General features: G+C 42.9%; 1 pseudogene; it reads right to left on the bottom strand.

Moving 5' to 3' along the window:
- Positions 1-2,395: 2,395 nt before the first annotated feature.
- Positions 2,396-13,115, bottom strand: LOC111972549 (large ribosomal subunit protein uL30-like; annotated as a pseudogene).
- Positions 13,116-13,117: the final 2 nt, after the last annotated feature.

The following is a 13,117-nucleotide window of genomic DNA, read 5'->3' as shown; positions in this document are numbered from 1 at the left end:
CAGTTTTCGGTTTGGCTATTTGTTTCAAGTGTATTAGTCTATAAATAAATCTCTTTGCCAAAATTCGTCATCTGTCCCATGTCTTATTCGACTAGTTGTTCTGAAATGTTTATTGCTTGCCTACATTTTACTCCCTCTGTTTTAATATAACACACATACATTACACATTTATTTCGGTTGCATTTCCTGACCGAGAGTATGTTCTATAGAAAGTATTTGGGTCTTGCCACAAAATTAAGGAAATTAGAAGGGGGGTGGATTTCGGTAGGCAACATTGACAGTGGAGAAAATTTTAAGTTCATTTCCTACAATTCTACACATTTTTCCGTGGGGTGGAGATAAATGCAAAATGAGTATAATTGCATGACATTTGTTATAAAAGGGGCGGAGATACATTTTTGCATTTTTCAAGCTAATTTCCTGCAATTATACCCATTTTGCCATGGYGTGGAGATGTTGGTAGTTTTAAAGTTATTTTCCATCACATTTAGCCTTGACTTCTGTCATGTTAATGATAACTGAGTGTAAGTGACGCACAAAATCAATGGGGGCCCCCTGGAGGTCAGTACACCTGGGAACATGGCCAGTTGGTATTCAGCCATGATTACTACAAGTTCAAATAATTGGCTAGATTAATTTACCAATCTAAAAATTGTTAGCTGACAACTAATTGAGTGACTGACAAAACATGAGAGACACTGCTGATGCACAACCAAATTTCAAAATTTTACTTAGTGTACTCCACTAGCGGCCGGGGGCCCTAAGCAACTGCTTATGCCTGTAGCTGGTCATGAATAGAGCCAATGTGACTCCTTACTCTACACTGAACAAAAATATGACTGCAACACGTAAAGGTTGGTCTCATGTTTCATAAGCTGAAATAAAAGATTCCAGAAATGTAACAAATGCACAATAAGCTTATTTCTCTAAAATGTTGTGCACAAATGTGTTCACATCCCTATTCCTGAGCATTTCTCCTTTACCAAAATAATCCATCCACCTGGCAGGTGTAGCATATCAAGAAGTGGATTAAACAGCATGATCATTACACAGGTACCTTGTGCTGGGGACAGTGAAAGGCCACTCTAAAATGGGCAGTTTTGTCACACAACACAATGCCACAGATGTCTCAAGTTTTGAGGGAGTGTGCAATTGGAATACTGACTGCAGAAATGTCCACCAGAGATGTTGCCAGAGAATAGAATGTTAATTTCTCAACCATATGTCGTTTCCAACGTTGTTTTAGAGAATTTGGTGGTACGTTGAACTGGCCTCACCAGCAGACCACGCATGGCATCGTGTGGGCGAGTGGTTTGCTGATGTGGTGGTGGGGTTACGGAAACCCAACACAATTGCATTTTATCGATGGCAATTCGAACGCAGAGATACCGTGACGAGATCCTGAGGTTCATTGTCGTGCCATTCATCCACCGCCATCCTTGTTTCAGCATGACACAATTCCTGGAAGCTGAAAATGTTCTTCCATGGCCATCAGATGTCACCTATTGAACATGTTTAGGATGCTCTGGATCAACGTACGACAGCGTGTTCCAGTTCCCGCCAATATCCAGCGACTTCGCATAGCCATTGAAGAGAATTGAGAACATTCTACAGGCCACAGTCAACAACCTGATCAACTCCATGCGAAGCAGATGCCTCATTTATTTCTATTGACTTATTTTCTTATTTGAACTAACTCTTTGAAATTGTTGCATGCTGCATTTATATTTTTAAGTATACATGTCAGAAAGGCATGTTTGATCTACATAGCCTATTTATCTCAACATTTCAAAACATTCAATACTGCCGAATCCAGGTATCTTTTTTTCTTACTCCAGCATCAGGACCGTACATCAATACAGACACATTGTGGATGGTCAGGGCTTTATCAACTACATCTTCAGTGTGGTGTCATTCAAATCGTCATTTCTCAAAAGGCAATGTGATTTTGTTTCTTCTACTCACCCCTTCTTTAATGAAAATGTTGGACCAGACCACCCTGATAAGATGCAGAGCAGCGAGACAGATTTGTACCCCCTTTTAAGTCCCTCGATGTATACTTACTGTCATGCTCTACTGTAGATTTTAATATGCATAACATGTCTTACATTTCCAACCATTCATATACCGAAATTAAAACATGCATACATAGACAAATCAAATGTTGCTGGCACAAATAGCACATGTCCCTGCATTGCAGCACCCTGGGATGCAGTTTCCCCAGATCTCTCCCCCCCCCCCCCCACTGGGCTGGATGAGTCACATCTCCCTAAATTGATTGTGACACATTGAGCAGCCAGTGGCAGGAGAACCTTTTGAGGAAGAAATTGCAGGAATTGAGACATTAAAAAAAGGCAACATTGTCTGCACCCAAGTACAAAAATTGTTTGTTTATTAAAAAACATTAATCTCACATACATAGTAAGCATAACTACATCCCTTCAACAACCCGAGGGGTAAAAGTAAGTAGTGATAAAGCTATTAGAATCTGCTTAATACGGAACCTCTGCAGAGGTGGTAACATGAGATTACCAACTGTTCAACAAAACAGAGGGACAAACTGCTGTCTAATCACAACGTAGTCCAGAGAGGGGCAGTCTTTCCATATGTAAAAATCTGATCAGGCCCAGTATGAACTCTGCCAGCTGGGTCCCAGTGGTGGTAAGACAAAGATTAATTGAATCCTTATGAATCTGTAAGGGATCAAAAAATAAAAGTATTCTCATGCCACACTGGGCAATTCATAATCTTGCAGACATGAAGGAAATTACTTACAGAACCAGCAATGAGTAGCCTATGAAAAAAAAAAAAAAAAAGTTACTCACTGGCTCTAGGAAAAAGTATGACGTGAAAGTGTCTGTCGTGCAGCCTCAGTTGAGCTGCCTGATGATTGAGTTAACGTCCGTCCCTCTGGGCCCTGGGTTGCCGATGTCCTTCAAAAGACCTGCCTTGTCCCTGGCAGCGTGACGAGCCACAGACAGCTTCAACGGTCATATGAAGTTGCTGACCACACGGAAGTTCATCCCCACAGAGTAGATCTCATGGATCAGGTCCTCTAGACAGATGATGCCGTATTTGCCTGAGAGGAGATGTAAACATTGTACATGTATCTCAATGAAAATCACTGTCGGAAAACCACCTTTTCATATTTTCTGCATGATCTGAGCGTGATGCAACATTTGTTTTGCTAAATTTGACAAGCACATACTAAATGTATCAAGACTTGTTACTTCAGACTGATGAAAAATACATACCATAAATTGATCCTTACCCATATGCTGCTCAATGAGTGTGTTGTCTGTGAGAGCGACCCTTCGCTTGTCAATCTTTGCCTGTCCTCTTTTCAAGATCAGCTCACGAACAGACTTCAAGTTGGGAAACCTGTTTAGTGTGAATAATTCACCATCGTTAGTACAATACACTGTCAAACCAGCTGGTTCTAAGTGAAATTCACATGCAAAAGTACAGTGAAATGTCTTCATTGCAAGCTCTAAACCCAACAATGCAGCATCACTGAACAAAAATATAAAAAAACGCAACATGCAACAATTTAAAAGATTTTACTGAGTTACAGTTCATACGGAAATCAGTCAATTAGGCCCTAATCTATGGATGTCACATTACTGGGATTAGATAGTTGGTCACAGATCCATCAAAATAAATAAAAAAAGGGGCGTGGTGTGACCATTTTCCTTATGCAGCGAGACATCTTCTCAGAGTTGATCAGACTTGATTGTGGCCTGTGGAATGTTGACCCACTTCTCTTCGATGGCTGTGCGAAGTCTCTGAATATTGCCGGGAACTGGAACACGCTGTCGTACGTCAATCCAGAGCATCCTGGACATGGTCAATGGGTGACATGTCTGGTGAGTATGCAGGTCATGGAAGAACTGGGACATTCAGCTTCCAGGAATTGTGTAAAGATCCTTGCGAAATGGGGCCGTACATTATGCTGAAACATGAGGTGATGGCGCTAGATGAACTGCAGGACAAAGGGCCACCGGATTTCGTCACGGTATTGCTGTGCATTCAAATTGCCATTGATAAAATGCAATTTTGTTAGTTCTCCGTAGCATATGCCTGCCCATAACCACATTATGGGGCACTCTGTTCAATACATTGACATCAGCAAACCGCTCGCCCACAACGCCATACACGTTATCTGCCATGTGCCCGGTACAGTTGAAACCGGGATTCATCCATGAAGAGCACATTTCTTCAGTCTGCCAGTGGCCATCGAAGGTGAGCATTTGCCCACTGAAGTCGGTTACGACGCCAAACTGCAGTCAGGTCAAAACCCCGATGAGGACGACGAGCACGCAGATCAACTTCCCTGAGACAGTTTCTGCAGAAATTCTTCGCTCGTGCAAACCCACAGTTTCATCAGCTGTCCAGGTGGCTGGTCTCAGACAGTCCTGCAGATTAAGAATACAGATGTGGAGATCCTGGGCTGGCGTGGTTACACGGGGTCTGCAGTTGTGATGCCGGTTGGATGTGCTGCCAAATTCTCTAAAATGACGTAGGCAGCTTATGGTAGAGAAGTGAACATGACATTTTGGCAACAGCTCTGGTGGACATTCCTGCAGTCAGTATGCCAATTGCACGCTCCCTCATAATTTGAGACATCTGTGGCATTTTGTTGTGTAACAAAACTGCACATTTTACAGTGGCCTTTTGCCCCCAGAACAAGGTGCACCTGTGTAATGATCATGCGATTTAAATCAGCTTCTTGATATGCCACACCTGTCGTCAGGTAAAATGCTCCTTAACAGGGATGAAAACAAATGTGCACATTTGAGGGAAATAAGCTTTTTGTGCAAATGGAACATTTCTGGGATGTTTTATTTCAGATAATGAAACATGGGACCAATACTTTACATGGTTTATATTTTTGTTCTATGTAAAAATAAGGTAGAACAAAACACAAGAAATACAAACTGGACATGAGAAAGTAAGCCATATACAGGGTCAGTTCTAATACCATATTTATAATGTGCAGGGATACTGGAGTGATAGGGGTAGATAGGTATAGGGGTAAGGTGACTAGGCCTCTGGATATATGATAGAGTAGCAGCAGCGTACATATTTGTATGTGAATGTGTGCGCACGTGTGTAGGGTCAGTATCAATATGTATTCATGTTATGTGTGTCAGTAAATGACTGTGCATGAGTGTGCATAGACAGTGCAAAAATAAAATGCACTATATACAAAAGTATGTGGATACGCCTTCAAATTAGTGGATTCTGCTATTTCTGCCACACCCATTGCCAACAGGTGTATAAGATCAAGCATACAGCCATGCAATCTCCATAGACAAACATTGGCAGACTTTCAACGTGGCAACGTTGAGTGCCACATAGAGTGCCACCTTTCCAACAAGTCTGCCCTGGTTCAAATGTAATTAATGTTATTGTGAAGTGGAAACGTCTAGGAGCAACAACAGCTCAGCTGCAAAGTAGTAGGAAACAAGCTCACAGAAAGGGACCGCCGAGTGCTGAAGCTCGTAGCGTGTCAAAAATGGTCGGTCCTCGGTTGCAACACTCACTACCAAGTTCCAAACGGCCCCTGGAAGCAACGTCAGCACAATAACTGTTTGTTGGGAGCTTCATGAAATGGGTTTCCATGGCCGAGCAGCCGCACACAAGCCTAAGTTCACCATGCGCAATGCCAAGCTTCGGCTGGAGTGGTGTAAAGCTTGCTGCCACTGGACCCTGGAGCAGTAGAAATGCGCTCTCTGGAGTGATGAATCACGCTCTGACATCTGGCAGTCCGATGGATGAATCTGGGTTTGATGGATGCCATGCGAACGCAACCTGCACGAATGCATAGTGCCAACTGTAAAGTTTGGTGGAGGAGAAATAATGGTCTGGGGCTGTTTTTCATGATCGGGCTAGGCCCTTAGTTCCAGTCAAGGGAAATCTTAACACTACAGCATACAATGACATTCTAGACAAATCTGTACTTTCAACTTTGTGGCAACAGTTTGGGGAAGGCCCTTTCTTGTTTCAGCATGACAATGCCCACGTACAAAGCGAAGTCCACACCTAAATGATTTCTAGAGATTGGTGTGGAAGAACTTGACTGGCCTGCACAGAGCCCTGACCTCAACCCCATAGAACACCTTTGGGATGAATTGGAACACCGACTGCGAGCCAGGCCTAATCGCCCAACATCAGTGCCCGACCTCAATAATGCTCGTGGCTGAATGGAAGCAAGTCCCCGCAGCAATGTTCCAACATCGAGTGGAAAGACTTCCCAGAAGAGTGGAGGCTGTTATAGCAACATATTAATTACCATGATTTTGGAATGAGATGTTTGAGCAGGTGTCCACATACCTTTGGTCACATAGTGTACAAGGGTCAACTCAGTCCGTGTAGCCACTTTGTTTGATATTTAGCAGTCTTATGGCCTTGGGATAGAAGCTGTTCAGGAGCCGATTGGCATCAGACTTGATGCACTGGTACCGCGCGGAAGCAGTGAGAACAGTCTATGGCTTTGGTGACTGGAGTCTAACGATTTTCCTTTCACACCGCTGTTGCGCCTTTGACTGTGCGTGGACCATTTTAAGACCTTAGTGATTTGGACACAGAGGAAATTGAAGCTATTGACCCGCTCCACTGCAGTCCACGATCTGCGCCTTGATCTTACTAATGTTGAGGAAGAGGTTGTTGTCCAGGCACCACACTACCAGGTCACTGACCTCCTCCCTGTAGGATATATCATTGTCGCGGTGATCAAGCCTACCAGCGTCGTGTCGTCAGCAAACTTGATGTTGGGAATCATGCATGGCCACGCAGTCATAGGTGAACAGGGCCTGTACAGGAGGGGCGTAAACACCCCCCCCATGTGGGGCACCCGTGTTTAGGGTCAGCATGGAGGAGGGCATGTTGCCTACCCTCACCACCTAGGGTCGGCCCGTCAGGAAGTCCAGGATCTAGTTGCAGAGGGATGTGTTCAGTCACAGGGTCCTAAGCTTGGTGACGAACTTGGAGGGGACAATGGTGCTGAACGTTGAACTGTAGTCAATGAACAGCATTTTCACATAGATATTTCTCTTTTCTAGGTGAGGGCAGTGGAGCGCAATTGAGATTGCGTCATCTATGGATCTGTTGGGGCGGAATGCAAATTGGAGTGGGTACAGGGTGTCTGGGATGATGGAGTGGGTGTGCCATAACCAGCCTTTCAAAGCGCTTCATGATTGCAGATGTGAGTGCGTCAGGGTGGTAGTCATTGTAGCATGACGCCTTAGAGTTAAATAGGAACAGGAATGATGGATGGTGGTCAGTTTAAGACGTGGGGATTACAGACTGGGACAAAGAGGTCAAAAATGTTAATATGCCTGCCAGCTGTTCTGCGCATGCTCTGAGAACGCATCTTGGAATACTGTCCGGCCCCGCGAGTGTTGACCTGATTAAGACCTTACTCACTTCAGCCTAGGAGAGCGAAATCGCCCAGTCCTCTGAGTCGGTGGAGGCCCTGACGCACAGCACAGTATGCTGTTATTGATGTTGAGTTCTTCTGGTAGAGCGGCATCGTTGGGAAAATTACGGCAGGGTCTTCCTTTGTAATCTGTAATGGACTGTAGCCCCTGCCACATGCGGGAGTCGGAGTCTGGAATATGATTCCACCTTATTCCTATATTGTCCTTTTGCTCGTTTGATGACTCTGCGGAGGTCTTAGTGGGACTTCTTGTACTTGATCCCGTCCTCAGCCATAGCATCAAGGTTGGTTGCCCTGTGCGCGGTAGCCCTGTCCTTTAGCTTAGCACCAACCTCAGTGTTAACCCAGGGCTTTTGATTGGGGAAGCAGCGAACCGCCACTGTGGGGACATCGCCGATGCATTTCCTAATGAAGGTGGTGAGCTCGTTGAGTCTCGTAACATATTCCAATCAGCGCTAGCAAAGCAGTCCTGTAGCATAATCTCTGATTCCGATTATCATTTCTCAACGGAGCAAGTCACAGATACTTCCTGTTTGAGCTTCTGCTAAACATGATCCGATTTGCAGAATGGGGTTGAGGGAGGGTGTTGTATGCCTGCTTGTGGGTATAGTAACAGTAGTCAAGGACTTTATCGCCCCTAGTGGCGAAGGAGACGTGTTGGAAGTTGGGCAGCACGTGTCTTAATGACGCAGAATTAATATCGCCGGCAACAAGAAAAGCAGCCTCCGGGTGCAAGTTTTCCTGCATGTTTATCATTTGTTATTTTTCTTGTTCTGAGGTTGAATGTATACAATAGTCATGATAACAGCTGAAAACTCCCTCGGGAGGTAGAAGGGTAGGCATTTGATCATCAGGTATTCCAAAACTGGTGAACAATGGTTTGACACTTCCACCGTGCTCGAGTCAGAAAACCATTTGTTGTTGATGAGGTAAACTCCTCCCCCTCTCAATTTCCTTGACAGTCCGCTTAGTGAATGGAGAAGCCATCAAGCTGGATAGCCATTGGGGCAATGTTCCCTCCAAGCTGCGCGCAGGAGCACAGCTCCCCGAGGACTGCTGGGCAGAAGAAAAATCAGCCCGTTCAGAGAAGCACGAGATTGAACTCCACTCAACTTTCTTGAGTTTTCTCATGTTAGTTAACACAATTAACTTTTCCCTTTACCCWGGGAATTGTGATCAAATTAACGCAATAGCCACTTTCAATGCAACATACCAAAACAAAAACGAGCTTGCAAGAGATTTTTGTGGCAGAGCGCATCAGAGTAGGATTCTATTGCAACCCAGGCCCGTACTCTACACAGACCAGTGCACCATAACCAATCAAAGCTGCAGTAAGCCTATATGCAAATAGACCATTGCTATATGTGACCCGATTCAGGAAACTAGGCGTATGTCGCAAGTCACGACTTCACAGGAGAGCCGTTCGAACGTAGAAAATGTTATCTAGCTACATTTAACAAAATACTCGTCTTAGTGTGCCAGAGCGCAGAATAACTGATTAATTTTTGAACGCTCAATACCTGTTGAATATGTCCGTGTCAGTAAACGTCGGCAACAAAGGATAATTAAATTGTTGCCAGCAGCACAATTAGTCACCAACACTCTGGATAAAATGGTCAGAGTGGGGTGTTCTCTCATTATGTGTCTGGAAGTAGCTAGCCAATGTTAGCCAGTTAGCTTGGGTGCTTGACTGTCGTTGTGAGGTCAGAGCTTTTGGATCAACCTTACTTATTGGCCAGAGCATCCAGTGTGCGCTCTGAAGGCGAAACGCTCTGCATTTACAACGGACAATCTGTCACCAACGCTCTGGATTTACATAACAGCCTAACCAGCTCTGCTAGGGTGAGTAATGTTCCGTGAGCTCTTCTCTCTCTCTTAAAATGTCTGGAAGTAGCTGGCAAGTTAGTACAAAATGCTCAGATCAACTCTTAAAGAGATGGGTGGGGCTAAGGCTTAAGAGGGTGAGAACAATGTTGAATGGGTGTAGACAAAGGGCTCTCCAATAGTAGTACCAAAACATTGAAAGACATTCAAAGCATAATTACTTTCCCATTCTTTCCTCAAATGCAGTGTATGATATACCATTTTGTAGCTCCGAGTCTCTACTTTTATCCAACGTAAAAAATGTATGTGTTGCTACAAGACCTAATCCAGGTGGTGAGTCACACATATGGATTTATGCCATTCACTTTGAACTGTTTTACAACATAAGCAGCACCGATTATTATGTGCTTGTTTTGCAATCAAAGAAAGAGCTGCATGTAGCCACGTGTGCACTTTTGTTCATATTCTTTGCTAGATAGTGAGTTATTAGGCCAGTTATAGCTAATTTATAGTCAGCAATGTGGGATTGATTGCTTCCAACATTGGCACTAACATGTATATTTCTACCCATCTTTGAAAAGAGTCAGGTAGAGCTTTTTATGTCTTAAAATGGGGCAATGTTGTTATTTGAGACATGCTTGAATAAGCGAAGTCGCCAATAGGCAGAGTGTAGCATAATATGTCTGATTGTCTGGAATAATGGTATGGGAATTAGGAATTTTGTTAAGTGGTTTCTTGCATCAAACACAAGTGGATAAACAGGTTAATGTCAAGCCTTGCATGTTTTTTATTTTAATTTTATTTTTAAGTCTCACGGAACGTAGGCCTACATTGAACACCACACATTGGCTACTACTGTAGGCTGAATGATAGAACAGCTATTTCCATGTTAAGATGTTATGGGATGCATTTTCTCCATTGTTATTTTTTTTTTTTAATGGTAGGCCCACACTACTTGGCCACTTAAAACTGTAAATTAAATTGGGTACAGCCTCACTGTTCACAGTAAGCGCACACCAGAAATTTCACAAGGTTCACAAGTTTGCGCGCAGCAGACCTGAAATTCTCAGTGCCGAAAAATATTAGAGGGAACATTGCATGGGGGGTATCTTGTCCGAAAGTCATGTTTCAGAACAGCAGAGAATATTGCAGTTACAAGTCCCTTTAATAGCAAATCCGCGATCGGAAGTCATCCATCTTATTATCAAGTGACTAAACAGATGAGTCGAAGTTGAAGGCGGAATTGAGATAAGTAACTGCCGATCTGGTGTTCAAAAGTTATTGTCGGTTATAAGAAATGATAGCGGCAACGTCAATGTGGAGTCACCTCATTACATCAAGTTGCTAAGCTTTTCATTCTCACCAAGTCAGACCCTCCCCTCTTACTTACCCCCATGCCACATAAGGCTCAACCATTTTCAACATAGCCATAGAGGTCTTGTTCATTTTGACAAAGGCACCGCTGAAGATCTTTCTTAGTCGTAACATCTGGACCACCTTCTGAACTCTGGGACTGACTCCTTTAATCCTGCACAAAGAGAAAATATGAAAATATTACCTCGATATTCAGCCAGACCACTAAAGAGGAACTGATGAAAGTGTATTCCAGATGATTGTGCATAGTCACTACTCCATTGTGAGTATACACAATAGGTGTGTGAACACAAAATTTTCAGCTCTATTCTTCAGCTGCAACAGCCTAAAGTGTCTACATATCAAAGCACTTAAATGGTTTGAGAATAGTGTTTATTTTTTTGTTGTTCTTAGTCTGGTTATTTTTTTGAAGTAGTCGTGTTCTTTGGTTGTGGTGTTCTTGTACAATAGTTTTCTCATGTTCTATATTGTGTGGATCCCAGGAAGAATAGCTGCTGCTTCAACAGCTAATGGGGATCTGAATAAAAGATTAGCTCAAAAAGGGCTGCCAACAGCTTTATTTGCGCCACCATTGCAATCAGATCATGTAGCTACAGATTTCAGTCACTCACTCTCTGATGCGGACAGTGAAGGCCAGTCTGTTCTTTGCAGAGGGCATGGCTGGAGCTGGTCTGTGAACTGATCTCCTGATACGGGTTTCATCGCGATGCTTTTTATGGCGATCCTTCAGGAAGTCCTCCAAGCGCTTGAACTTCAAGGGTTTGCCTTTGGATACCTGGATGAGCACAATCTACACTTGTTGATGTCCAACAACTTCATCAAAACGTTCATGGTAAATGATTAGAAGACCACTATGGTAAAACTGACCACAGCTAATTACCTTTCTCTTCTCTAGAAGTGCACGCTTTGCCTCAGTGGCTTTGATAGGCCTTCCTCTTCTTCAGAAGGTTCTCAGGAACCAACTTTATCACCCTCTTCGCTCTAAACACGTTTCAGGTTTGATTAGTCGTATGTACAGGATACACATGGTATACACGTCCAACGAAATGCACACTTTCTGGTTCCTTCTCGACAATGCAACAATAAGAAATAAGATAATACGAACAAAATAAATGCACAAGAGAACATAAAAATACATCTCAACACTTATATACAGATTATACAATGGTAAAACAAAAATGACAAAGCACACTTAACTATAGACTACTTCCCAGTACATGACACTGACGTCATGCACAGATGCGAGCGACTCTTGGTGGCAGTAAGAAAGACGTCGCCATCTGCGCCAATTCAACAGCCTATATTTACGTTATTACGCCTAAACAAAACAACGTTTTGGGGGTTCTCATACGCTTACAATTATGTTTTGATTATTGATTGAACAGTCGCAAAGAGTGGTATTTGCAGCAGTTGGCTAGAATGCTAACGCTCACTGATATAGGCTGTAGCTAAAGCTAGCCAAAGAGCCATTTTACTGGTTGAAGTGTTTTAAGTATAATGCAGTTGATTTGCGATGACAAACACATTAAGCGTGACATTCATGCGAACATTAAAATCCAAAAGTAGTGTTAAATGCACTCATAAGAAACTCCCCCTTGTACTGCCTCCAATTTGTGCGCATCGCCCTCGTGCGGCAATGTTTGCAAACATAGAAAGGGGTCTATTGACAAGATTATTCCCCTATCCAGCTGTGACAAAAAATGCATYACATTCGGATCTGATTGAGTGAAATGAGGTTAGCTAGCCAGTCTTTGAAGGCAAACGAAAATAAAAGTAACTAGTTACATGCCATTCTGGTCACTATGCACAATTATTTGTTTGCAGATTGTGTCGTATTACCTGTGTCGAAACCGTAAAATGTCATTTTGTTTGCATAGTTCCGGTTGATGGGATTATCATGTGTAACTGACCCATTTATCTTGCGCCCTGTATTGCTTATCTTTCAGACAAATCATACAAATACACGGCTTAACGGAATTATATTGGACTGTTACATTTAAACTAGAGAATTTATGAATATTATTAATTTAGCAAAGGATGCACTTAGATCGACATGTAAACAAATACGTACTCAGAATCCTGTTCTGCCATCACGAATCCGCGTAAAAATATGTGCTGTCGCAGAAAAACTACGTCGAAGACTCCCCAGCCTTGCTATGTCTAATCTGCCACCTAGTGGCGTGCGAAGCGAAAAACAATAACAAGTGTTCAGTCTCTCTCTAAAAACAATAGGTATTGTCTTGAATATATTTCTGACATGACAATGTGTATGTAAAGTATGTGTACGAAATAAATTGATAAATAATCTGAACTGTTCAAACTGACTTCATTGCCAAATTAGAGCTATCCCACTATGTGAACTTCATCTCCGAGGTACAACACAGATGCTTGTAAAAAACAACATTCATAACAAAAAACCACAGGCTCTATAAAAGGATTTTCGTGCAACTGTTTTACATCTCTATGGTGACATTTCAA

The sequence above is a fragment of the Salvelinus sp. IW2-2015 genome, linkage group LG14 (genome assembly GCF_002910315.2).
Source record: "Salvelinus sp. IW2-2015 linkage group LG14, ASM291031v2, whole genome shotgun sequence".
Taxonomy (NCBI): domain Eukaryota; kingdom Metazoa; phylum Chordata; class Actinopteri; order Salmoniformes; family Salmonidae; genus Salvelinus; species Salvelinus sp. IW2-2015.
Note: the sequence above shows the minus strand (reverse complement) of the source record. Positions and strands in the feature narration are given on the sequence as shown.